General features: G+C 44.9%; 1 protein-coding gene across 1 annotated transcript in view; it reads right to left on the reverse strand.

The window, feature by feature from the left end:
* LOC125447146 (somatostatin receptor type 5-like) overlaps positions 1-6614 on the reverse strand; it is an 80441-nt gene extending 73827 nt beyond the window's left edge. The window contains exon 1 of the mRNA XM_048521312.2: positions 6359-6614. The gene's annotated coding sequence lies outside the window, so the exon portion shown is untranslated. The remainder of the gene's footprint in view (positions 1-6358) is intronic.
* Positions 6615-11226: the final 4612 nt, after the last annotated feature.

The following is an 11226-nucleotide window of genomic DNA, read 5'->3' on the forward strand; positions in this document are numbered from 1 at the left end:
TGTGTCCCTGTGTCTCACTGAATGGCTAGCAAGGTCACTTTTTTTTAAATGATCTGTCCAGGCAGATTTCTTACTGGGATCTGGCTTGTACTGTTATAACGTCAACTAAGCTCAAAACAAATTGAACAATTCACCTCACCAAAATTCTTGGCTACTCCACACAAACCAATAAACTGGGGTTTTAGCAGTTCACCCAACAAAGGGAGTTACACAGCCATACAGTCTTCTCATTGACATATTTAGATCTGGGGTTCATTGTCTGACACACTTCTCAAGGTGTTTTAAAGTGTTCCTTTGCCATACGACAGGCTCCCAGAACACAGCTATATAACCCGCCACAGCAGATTCATCAAAACTAAAACAGGAGGTGCTGGAGAAATTCAGTACGTCTGGCAGCGTTTGCGGATTAGTGCTGGTGAAGGGTCTCTGAGCTTTCAAACATTAACTCTGTTTCTCTCTCTCCACAAATCAGAGAATCCCTACAGTGTGGAAGCAGGCCATTCAGCCCATCAAGTCCACACCAAGCCTTCAAAGAGCATCGCGCCTAGAACCACCCCATCACTCTATATCCCATGGCAAATCCACCCAGCCTGCACACCCCTGGGCAATTTAGCAAGGCCACGCACATCTTTGGACTGTGGGAGGAAACCCACACAGACACATGGAGAATGTGCAAACTCCACACAGACAGTCGTCCAAGGCTGGAACTGCACCCAGGTCCCTGGTGCTGTGAGGCAGCAGCATTAACAACTGTGTCACCCTGATGCTGCCAGCCTGCTGAGTTTCTCAGCACTTATACATAGAACACAGAACAGTACAGCACAGTACAGGCCTTTCGGCCCATGATGTTGTGCCGACCTATTATCCTACTTAGGTCAATCTACCCTGCATACCCTACTTAACTGTTCTATTTTTGTTTCAGATCACTGGCATCCACAGTTCTTTGTTCTGTTACAGAGAATCCATCCCTTTGCCCCAAGGTCTCTTCCTCAATGAGTTTCAGAAAATCTCTTACGTCCTGTGACCCAAAGTCGAAGTGGGTGAATCCTGGTGCAAAAGAGAAACCCCAACCCTTAATTCCAGTCATGGGGGCAGGGAGGGCGGGGCAGGATTCATGGCAATGTGCCCTGATTATCACCTTGAGAGAGCAATCTAAAGCCGCTTATGACTGTGGGTTATAGTCTTAGGACATTGTGTTGTCCCCAGGCTGCTCATAACTTTCTGAAAATAATGGGGACACAAAGTTGGTACATTGATCTGACTGGGTGCCATCAATAGCCCACATTTGGATTGAAATGATCCAAATATCCCTCTTGGTTCAACCTCTCCACTGATATCTTGATAGAAATTGCACTGAAGGGAACAGTTAGCCTCATCCATAACAACAATGGGCCTCACCCAGTCTTCCTGCTAATGGGATCCCTGAAAACTGGCATGGGAATTAGGGACATAGTAGGAACTGTCGATGCTGGAGAATCTGAGATAACATGGTGTGAAGCTGGATGAACACAGTAGGCCGAAAAGCATCAGAGGAGCCCGAAAGCTTGACGTTGCGGGTCGGGACCCTTCTTCAGAAATTAGGGGCATTGGTTTCAATGGTGGCTGGGTCTTGCCTACAAATTGGCATGCCTTACAAAATAGCACCACCTCCACAGCCAGTAAAATACCAATTTAGACTGGTTTGGATCTTTCAGATGCGCACGTGTCCAGCAATGGACAATTTGTTAAAGATCATATTTACACGAGTGCACGAGGAAGCTCTAGGGACAACTGGCAGTAGGTGTCTTTTCCCTAGGGTGCGGTGTTTCAAGACTAGGACGTATATGTTTTTAGCAAGAATGGAGAGAGATGTATAAACAGACATGAGGGGCAATGTTTTTTTTACGGAGAGGGTGGTTTACGTGTGGAATGAACTTCCTGAGGAAGTGGTGGATGTGGGCACAGTTACAACGTTTAAATGATATTTGAATAAGTACATGAAAAGGAAAGGTTTGGAGGGATGTGAGCCAGGAGCAGACAGGTGGGTCCAGTTTAGTTTGGGATTATGGTCGGTACGTACTGGTTGGTCAGAAGGGGCTGATCCATGCTGTATGTCTCTAGGAGGGGTCGTTGCTTCTTTTTCCATTCCCACTCTCGACTGGTCACGACTAGTTTTAAATGTAATCAGGTTGGTGACGTGACCAATTCTATAAGTTTCAGATTGTGTCAGGCTCAGTGTTAAGAACACGTCAGCCAAGTTTCTTCGGTCAATTCATAATCATTTACTGAAACAAAATTATTCAAACAATGATGCAAAGACTGTTCAGAAACAGCTATTACAGATGTATATATCCACCCTTTCAAAAAGCCTAACACACACAGACACAAGTCTGAGTAAAAATTAAAAGTGCTGAAGAGTGTTCGGTTAAACACAGGAAAAAAAAAGTCACAAAGTTGGGTAGCGCATTGGCTCTGTGGTTAGCACTGCTACCTCTCAGTACTAGGGCCCTGGGTTTGATTCCACCCTTGGCTGACTATCTGTGTGGGTTTCTTCCCACACGCTAAAGGTGTGTAGGTTAGGTGGATTGATTGTGGAGAAATAGTAGGGGAGGGCTGGGGTGGAATGCTCTTCAGAAGGTTGGTGTAGATTAGATGGGCTGAATGGCCTGCTGCCACACAGTAGGTCTTTCTAAGAACAACTGTTAGTCAGAACAGGGCCTAGTTCTGTCAAGCACCAGCCTTGCAGTCAAGTTACCCAGCGGCCAATGTGGATTGGGTTGGTTATGATGTGGGGGGGGGGCACTAATAAGGCCATTGGTATTGAATACCAATAGATACTGGGCAGTAAAAACAACTAAAAGAGCCTTTGCTCAGCTCAGTTTCACAGGCAGCAGCGTTTTCACATGACGCTGTTGAGCGGAAACATTGGCCAGAGTTAATATTCCCAGAGGGGCAGCACCATCCTTTCTTTTGTCTGGTTAGAAATGTCAAGGTCCCCTGTTATTTCCACCTCTGAAAAGGCATTAAGCCCCCATTCAGTGTATTGTGACGCCTCTCTTCAGATAGCTACGTCGCTATGGAAACTGGATATTACGGAGGGAGTGCAGTTTATGTCAATGCTTCAAAGCCATGGTAGTTAACCCTTTCTCCTCTCCTGACTCGTACCCATTCCCTCCCCCAAACAAATCTCCCCTGTCACGTCCCCAAAGCTTATAGAAAGTTCTGGAAGGGGCCAGATTGATCCTGAGTGGCAGTGACAAGGGTCAAGCAGCCAGTTTGTCTCCTGGATATCAATAATCTAGAGAGAGTGCAGAAAAGATTGGCCAGAATGCTACCTGGGGCTGCAAGATTTGACTTATAAGGGAGAGGTTGGAGCATAGGAGACTCAGGTTTGGCCTTATAAAGATGTATAAAATCATCAGAGGCATAGATAAGGTAGAGCGCCGATAGCTTTTCTGCATGTTAGGGGAGTTTAAAACCAAAGTGCATAGGTTTAAGGTGAGAGGGGAGGCATATAGAATGATCCAGGGGGCAATTGTTTTACACAGAGGGTAGTATGTGCGTGGAATGGGCCAGAGGCAGTGATGGGGTCATGTACGATTTTGTCATTTAATAAACATTTAATTAGGTACATGGACAGATATAGGACATAGAACATTACAGCGCCATACAGGCCCTTTGGCCCCATATGGACCAAACACAAGCAAATGGGACTGGAATGAATTGTGAAAACTGGACAACATGCTCAAGTTGGGCCGAAGGGCCTGTTTCCATTCTGTAGACCTCAATGCCTCTGACTCTATGACCTCCTGGTTCTCCTCCCCATCAAACTGGTGCATGTCAGGTGGGGGTAATTATTTTTCTCCCAATTTTCTGCCCCTGTTGAAAGCTGTAGTCAGGCCCTCAACCATTCCAAATGTTCACCTACTCAAACAAAAAGATGGCAGTGGATCCCAGAGAGAGAATTAACTATTCGGTCACTATTAAAGTCCACTGTTTTCACACATGGTAGAAAAGGATGACATGTCACTAAAACTTCTTGATTCATCAGGACAAATGCAAGAATGCCACATTTTCAAGGCTGAGGAGCCAATAGGACTACTGGTACTTTCTCCATGGCAATGCATCAGCCAGCCAGACTTGAAAACAAACCAACGCGCTATTTTCCTGTCGTATAGATTGGTCAAAATTTGGCATTCTTGCATTGGTCCTGATGAGTGCAAGCTGAAATTTGTTTCTCTTTAGAGTGATGCATTTTTGCATGTGGCTTCTTTGTTCTCAACTTGAAAGTGAACCTGGGCTGGTTTGAGAGTTTGGATATCGTCATGAATTGGCTAAATCTTCAGCCTTGCCCCCAACTCCTACTGGACTCCCAAAAGTGCTGCTACAGGGTTGGTGAACATGATGACCAGGTTCGTAATCCCAGAGCCATGGATCAGTTATGTGGAGGTAGGAGGAAATGGCAGACGGGTAATTTAAATTCAGTTCTTTAATTAAATAAAATCTGAACCGAAAACTTATTATCTTCAGCATCTGATGTAATGGAAGGGTGTGATCTAAACTCCCACACATTTTGCAGCACTGCCTGCTTCCAGGCAACTTAGAGAGTGCTGTTTGAGTAATAGATTGAGATGGCAAATAGATTAGGGCTAACTTCTTCTCTCTGAGGGTAGTGAATTTGAGGAATTCTCTACCACAGAGGGATGTTGAGATTGAGTAAAATACATTCCTTGCTGAGAGAGAAGGGTTTTGTTTTTAAATCATTAAAGGAGTCAAGGGTTAGATAGAAAAGGCAGGAAAGTGGAACGGAGGATTATCGGATCAGCGAAGCTCTTATGGATGGGCTGAATGGTCTACTTCTGCTCTTACGTCGTACCTACTTTCTTAATTCATCCAGAAATGTATTGGTCTTAAGAATTGAAAGCTGCCATAGCCCCACTCTCTCATTACAGACCAATGACTGTACAGGTGGCACTGCAGCCTCACAGCGCCAAGGACCCGGGTTCAATTCCACGCTCAGGCAACTGTCTGTGCGGAGTTTGCACATTCTCCCACTGTCTGCGTGAGTTTCCTCCGGTTTCCTCCCACAGTCCAAAGATGTGCAGGTTAGGGTGGACCAGCCATTGTGCTAAATTGCCTCTCGTGTCTAGGTTAGGTGGATTAGCCACAGGGTTTAAGTGGGATGCTCTTCAGAAGGTCAGTGCAGACTCAATGAGCTGAAAAGTCCCTTTTTGCACTATAGTGATTCTATGAGCCTATGCCTGGTGGGGGTTTAACCTGATGGCCACCATAGAATCATACAACATCAAAACAGACCTTTCCATGATCCCAAACTAAACTAGCCCCACCTGCCTACATTTGGCCCATAAACCCTCCAAACATTCTAAATGGCAAATAGTTATCAGTATCAGGTGAAGGGTAAGGTCAAGGAGGAAGAATCTTCATGGCAAGTTCAGCTGGTGCAGGAATCGAACCCACACCATTGGTGTCATCGCTTTGTAAGCTAGCTGTCCAGCCAACTGAGCGAACCAACACCCCTATCTTACAAATACAGGTGCGCTGGCTATACAAGTTACAGCATAGAAGTCTACTTGCCATGCAAAATGAATCCGTTTTTCCACGCCCCCCCTAACGAAACATCATGTTTATCTCTGATAGTTGGTGTACAAGATGTCACCTTTCGCAGCCATGGCATATTCAATGCATTATTAGTCAGCCCAAAATTTTACCTCTACAATTGTATGTTTGACCTCTAGGTATAGCACCCTCGGACTAGGCAGCAGGTGACAAATTGGATGTATGGAAAAGGTGTGTGGGAGTTTACAGCGAGCCTACTCTTGCATTGAAAGCTGAAGACATTCCGAATTATCAACCAGCCACACTCATGGCACATCTGCATGCCTGGTGTACAAGTCAAACGCTGGTTTTTGCAAGGACTTGCAAGCAGTCTGCAAGCCAACATCCACAGGATTGAGTCCTATTCTGTCTCTCTCTCTCACTCATCCATTAATGAATGAGCTGTTTTAACTTGCTCGAGTGCTGTCAGATGATACATTAATTAGAGTCCTTACGCTGCATTTGCAGGTTAAAACAAAGCAGAGGACCACGTAGACACAACTTGCCTCATCGCTCCCATCACAAGATCCCCACAATTTCTTGGCCATAATCTTTAAACTACAATGAAGAGATTTCAATGGGTTTGCACAAGCTGAACCTCAACTAACCGCAGTGTGTGGTTGTCAAGGAAGAAAAATCAATTAGATTTCCGCCCAACATCGTGCGTTTTCAGTTAAGTATTTCTCACAATCATTTTTCAGTTTAATAAATACAGAAACCTAGAGGCAGAAAACATTGATGGTGGTCACCAGGGCAACCTTACCTCAAGAAAAAGTTATCCACAGGTGAAATTAACACAAGCAACCGATGTGAGGTACCCAGTCTGGCCACACAAGTGCCGAGTGCATCTTCACAGCTGTTCATTCTGCAACATTATCATAGCTTTCCAGCTAAGGTCATTAAATACATAAAGCAAAACGACTCCAGCGTTCTAACTGTTTGCTCACAGGCTGCGAGCGTTGCTGGGTCAGCCTACATTTATTACCCATCCCTAACTGCCCTGGAGTTAGTGAGCAACCTTCCTGAAATATCGTAGTCAAGCTGGCGTAAACGCACCCAAATGGTCATCTTGCCACAGCGCTTTGACAGCAGGGAGTAGCTTGCTGATGCACACACTGTCTCGCTCTGCCCGAAATGCATGTTCTGATGGATCACTGGACTTTAAATGTCAGCTCCCACTCCCTTGTTCCGCAGATTCTGCTAGGCATGCCGAGTTTCCCTCGCAATTCGTTTTATTTTTATTTCAGATTTTCAGCATCCACGTTTTAATGATAAAGCTCAGAAACGGATCCTTCGGTCAAACTCATCCATTCTGGTTTCATTTGCCAGCATTTGGCCCATATCCCTCTTAACCTTTCCTAGTCATATACCCATCCAGATACCTTTTAAATGCTGTAATTGTACAAGCCTCCAGCACTTCCTCTGGCAGCTCATTCCATTCACGCACCACCCTCTGTGTGAAAAAGTTACCCCTTAGGTCCCTTTGAAATCTTTCCCGACTCACTTTAAACCTATGCTCTCTAGGTTTGGACTCCCCTACCTCAGGGATAAAGACGTTGGCTATTCACACTTATGATTTTGTAAGCATCAATAAGATCACCCCTCAGTCTCTGGCAATCCAAGGATAATAGCCCCAGTTTATCCAGCCTCTCCCGCCAGCTTAAGCCCTCCAATCTCAGCCACACCCTTGTAAATATTTTTTTCCGGCATCCAGCCTCCTTTGTACCACTTATCATTAAAGCTAGAAGTGTTTATTAGTGATCAAGCCTCACGATTGCACAGTTATAAAACCTTAAAAAGAAAAATCAGTTTTTCCAATTACCGAGATGGCCAATTAAGCACCTTATGTATAATTAGGATTTAAATAAAAAGGATTTATTAACCATTTCAAACTCAAATTATGGATTTATTTCAAAAACAAGTTAATGATGTAATAATTAGCTAACATGCAATCTTGATGACAAAGTAATATAAAAATAGATACAAATTCACTTCAGTAAAACAGAAAAAGATTTTAACTTTAGGAATTGGCTTTCTGAAAAGAAAACTTTGGGCAATGGGTTATTCTTGAAAACAACAGATAGCATGTGGAATATTCTGAAGTCTGTTGCTCTGGCTGGTGGGGTCAAGTCACCAATTGTGTGACTGTCTCTAGAGTCAAGGCAGATACATCTTGCTCAGGAAATACAATCTTGAGAAGTTCCTCCTATCACTCTTTCAGAACAGCAAGTAGATGTCACCTTGAACTAAACAGGAGAGCTCTTTTCAGAATTAGGAGAGACCTTAGGAGAGATGGGGCGGCACGGTGGCTCAGTGGTTAGCACTGCAACCTCACAGCACCAGGGACCTGGGTTCAATTCCAGCCTCAGGCAACTGTGTGGAGTTTGCACATTCTCCCCATATCTGTGTGAGTTTCCTCCCACAGTCCAAAGATGTGCAGGGACAGAGTGTTCAGGGACATTTAGGTGGGTTATGCGGGATGTGTCTGGGTGGCTGCTGAGGTGTGTTGTGGACTTATTGGGCCAAAGGGCCTATTTCCACACTGTAAGGATTCTATCAGCTGGGCAGATCTTCTTCAAATGAGAACTTGCTTTATCCACTGCACCAGTCACAATGAAAGGTCAAATAAAACAAACTCGCCAATACACTGTTCAAACAGCTTGGGGTGGGGGTGGGGGGTGCGTACAGCAAAGCCAAAATAAAACACGGACTATTTGATTGCTGGGATGTCTTGTTGACAAAAAAAAATCTCCAATGTCCACTGTAACCTTTCAATGACCACCGAATAAAACCCAAAAGAACTACAGATGCTATACACCATGGACAAAAACAGGAGTTGCTGGAAAAGCTCAGCAGGTCTGGCAGCACCTGTGAAGGAAAAAAAAAATTCACGAGTTAAAGTTTCGGGTCTAGTGACCCTTCCTCAGAGGAAGTTCTGAGCAAGAGAGTCTCCAGACGCAAAATGCTAACAGATTTTTTTCCTCCACAGGTGCCACCAGGCCTTCTGAGTTGTTCCAGCAAATTCTGTTTTTGAACCTTTCAAATGAAGTCTGCCAAAGTAAAACACCCCAGGCTCCCCCACAAAACTGAAGTCAATCTATTCTTCCAGAATCCTTCAAAAATAAGTCCAAAGGAATCTTTGTAACAAACTAGAGAACCAAACTCTCTACTTCATGGACAGAACGAATAGCCAAGGTCCTTTTCCCAGGGTAGAGACGTTCAAAACTAGGAGGGCACTGCTTTAACTGGGGAGTGAAAAGATTGAGAAAAGGGACCTGAGGGGGTTACTTTCTCACACAGAGGGTGGTGTGTGTATGGGGTGAGCTGCCAGTGTAAGTGGTGGAGGCTGGTACAATTACAACATTTAAATTACAGGTATGAAGGATATGGGGCAAATGGCACTAGATGATTTTCGGAGATCAGGTCAGCATGGACGTGTTGGACCGAAGGATCTGTTTCCCTGTTGTACAACTGTACGACTGATTGTTCCAGTGAAGGATAGAAGCTTTTTACAATGTCAGAGATGCTATGCAAATGCAGTTCGTTGTAACTTAGGAACTGTTGAAACAGGCCTTGGAAGACAGGCAGGAGGACAAAACAGAAGATCAAAAATAAAAAGTCAAACAGGTCACAGACACAAATTGCACATTTTATTTCCTTAGGAGAAAAAAAAAAACACTGACAAATTCATCACATTTTATTTCCTTAGAAAAAAACAAACTCGTCACAAATGCCTGAACTTCTGATTATTCTGAGCCCAAAAACTCTTGCTTGAAATCACAGCTCATGGCACATGTTCTGTTATACCTGCTGCCGTGTAAACAAATAGCATCTAGCAGGGTAGCTACTGAATTTTTAAAATATAAAAAAAGAGAGAGATTGTACACAAAGCATTTAGAAGCTAATATTCCAGAAGATGGAGGGGTTGCAGACCTGGAAATACAACTGGAGGACAACACACCTGATGTCTGAGGAAATGAGCAAACTGCAGATGAGAGCGGCCTCCAAAAGTATTAAATTTTTTTGATACAAGACAGATAAATTTTCATTTCCAGCTACGCCAGGTCAGGCAATTCCCAACATTAACTAACACAAATCTCCGTTTGAGTCTTCCAGCAGCTAACATTCAGTTTAGAATCTTGAGGAGTCCCCAGGACTCCAAAAACAGTGGGCCCTGGTGGGGTGGGGGGTAGAATTAGTATGTAATTGGTCTCTGGAAGCTGGCGGCTTTTGCTTTTGGTGGGGAGGGCGACAAGGGGCAAGGCATGATGGGAAAACCGAAGGGTCCCCCGCCCACACTCAGGGCTAGAACAGGACAAAAACATTGTCACCAACAAGTTAAAACTGTTTGTCGCTTCTTCTGTGAAAGGCAAACACCCTGCCGCCTATGTTCGGGGGAGGGGATGGGGTGGGAGTCTCTGCCTTGTCCCACTTAAAAAGGCAGATAAAGATGGTGATGATAACAGGGCACATTCACTTCCATCACATCAGGTCCCTGCCCACGACACGAGGGTTAAAATCCACCCTGAGACCACGTTTTAAACTTGTGGGCACTTTTGGAAACACGAAGCACTGTGCCCACCACCTACTGCTTCCTTTCCCCCACCCCACCCTCCGCCAAATGCACCCAAACCAATTCCCCCACCACAGCCCCTAACTGGCTGCATTGGAGGGGAACCGGGTTGAATGCACTCATTTCCTCCACACAGCCCTGGGCGTAACAGGCTGGTAGAGTCCGAAAAGCTCAAACCGATTCTCCCCATTCCCCAACACACCCCAACTCCACCACCCCCCCACCCCCACCCCCAACAAAGCCTCAAGTTGCAAGCCCCACTTTCCCAAACACAGAGCAGGACACTGGCTCACTCAGATACACAGCAAAGCCCACCTGGGTCTCTGCGCAAGTCTGCTCCAGTCCTCCCCCCCAGCTCAAACACACCACCCTCCCCCACCCCCAACACTTCAGCAGCCCGAGACTGAACAGGAGGGACCCGGTCTTGGAACACACAGTATCTAACCCCATTGCACACACAATCCTCACTAGCAGCTACATGCTGATATCCCATAGGTTTTGCTACAGGGAAGCGAGTTGCAGGAGTTATTTATAGCTATTTTGCTGTAATATAAAAATACAAAACAAAACAGGAGCGATTCTGAATTTGGAATCCTTACAACATAAAATACCGCCACTGATGCCTCAGAGCTCTATATTTAACTGAGCTACAGCTAGCACAGAGGAACTTGATGTTGGCATTCAGCTCCAGCTGGATAAGAGCTCTTTGCTTGCACAAATATTTTGACTTTTTAAAAAAAATTTTTGAGCATACTTTTAAAAAAAAGGAGCTTATGGGGGGAGGGGGGGGGGTGTAGAATATTACTCCCTTAAAAACAAGCAACGTTGTATAGTCCACCTCCTGGAGGCAAAGCATCTTAAAATGCTTTGCACCTCAAGAGGGTAATCCAGGTTTTCTGTGCACCACACAGTCTCCACTCCTGTTAATGGATGTTCTGGAAGGACACTGAGGTACTAGCTCAAATAGAAGCACAGCAGGGCATAGGAAGAAAACATTTCTTCACTCAAACCACCTCACGAAAAGGCAGATTCCAGAACAAACTGAAACCTTAATGTCA

The sequence above is a fragment of the Stegostoma tigrinum genome, chromosome 38 (genome assembly GCF_030684315.1).
Source record: "Stegostoma tigrinum isolate sSteTig4 chromosome 38, sSteTig4.hap1, whole genome shotgun sequence".
NCBI classification, from domain to species: Eukaryota; Metazoa; Chordata; class Chondrichthyes; order Orectolobiformes; family Stegostomatidae; genus Stegostoma; species Stegostoma tigrinum.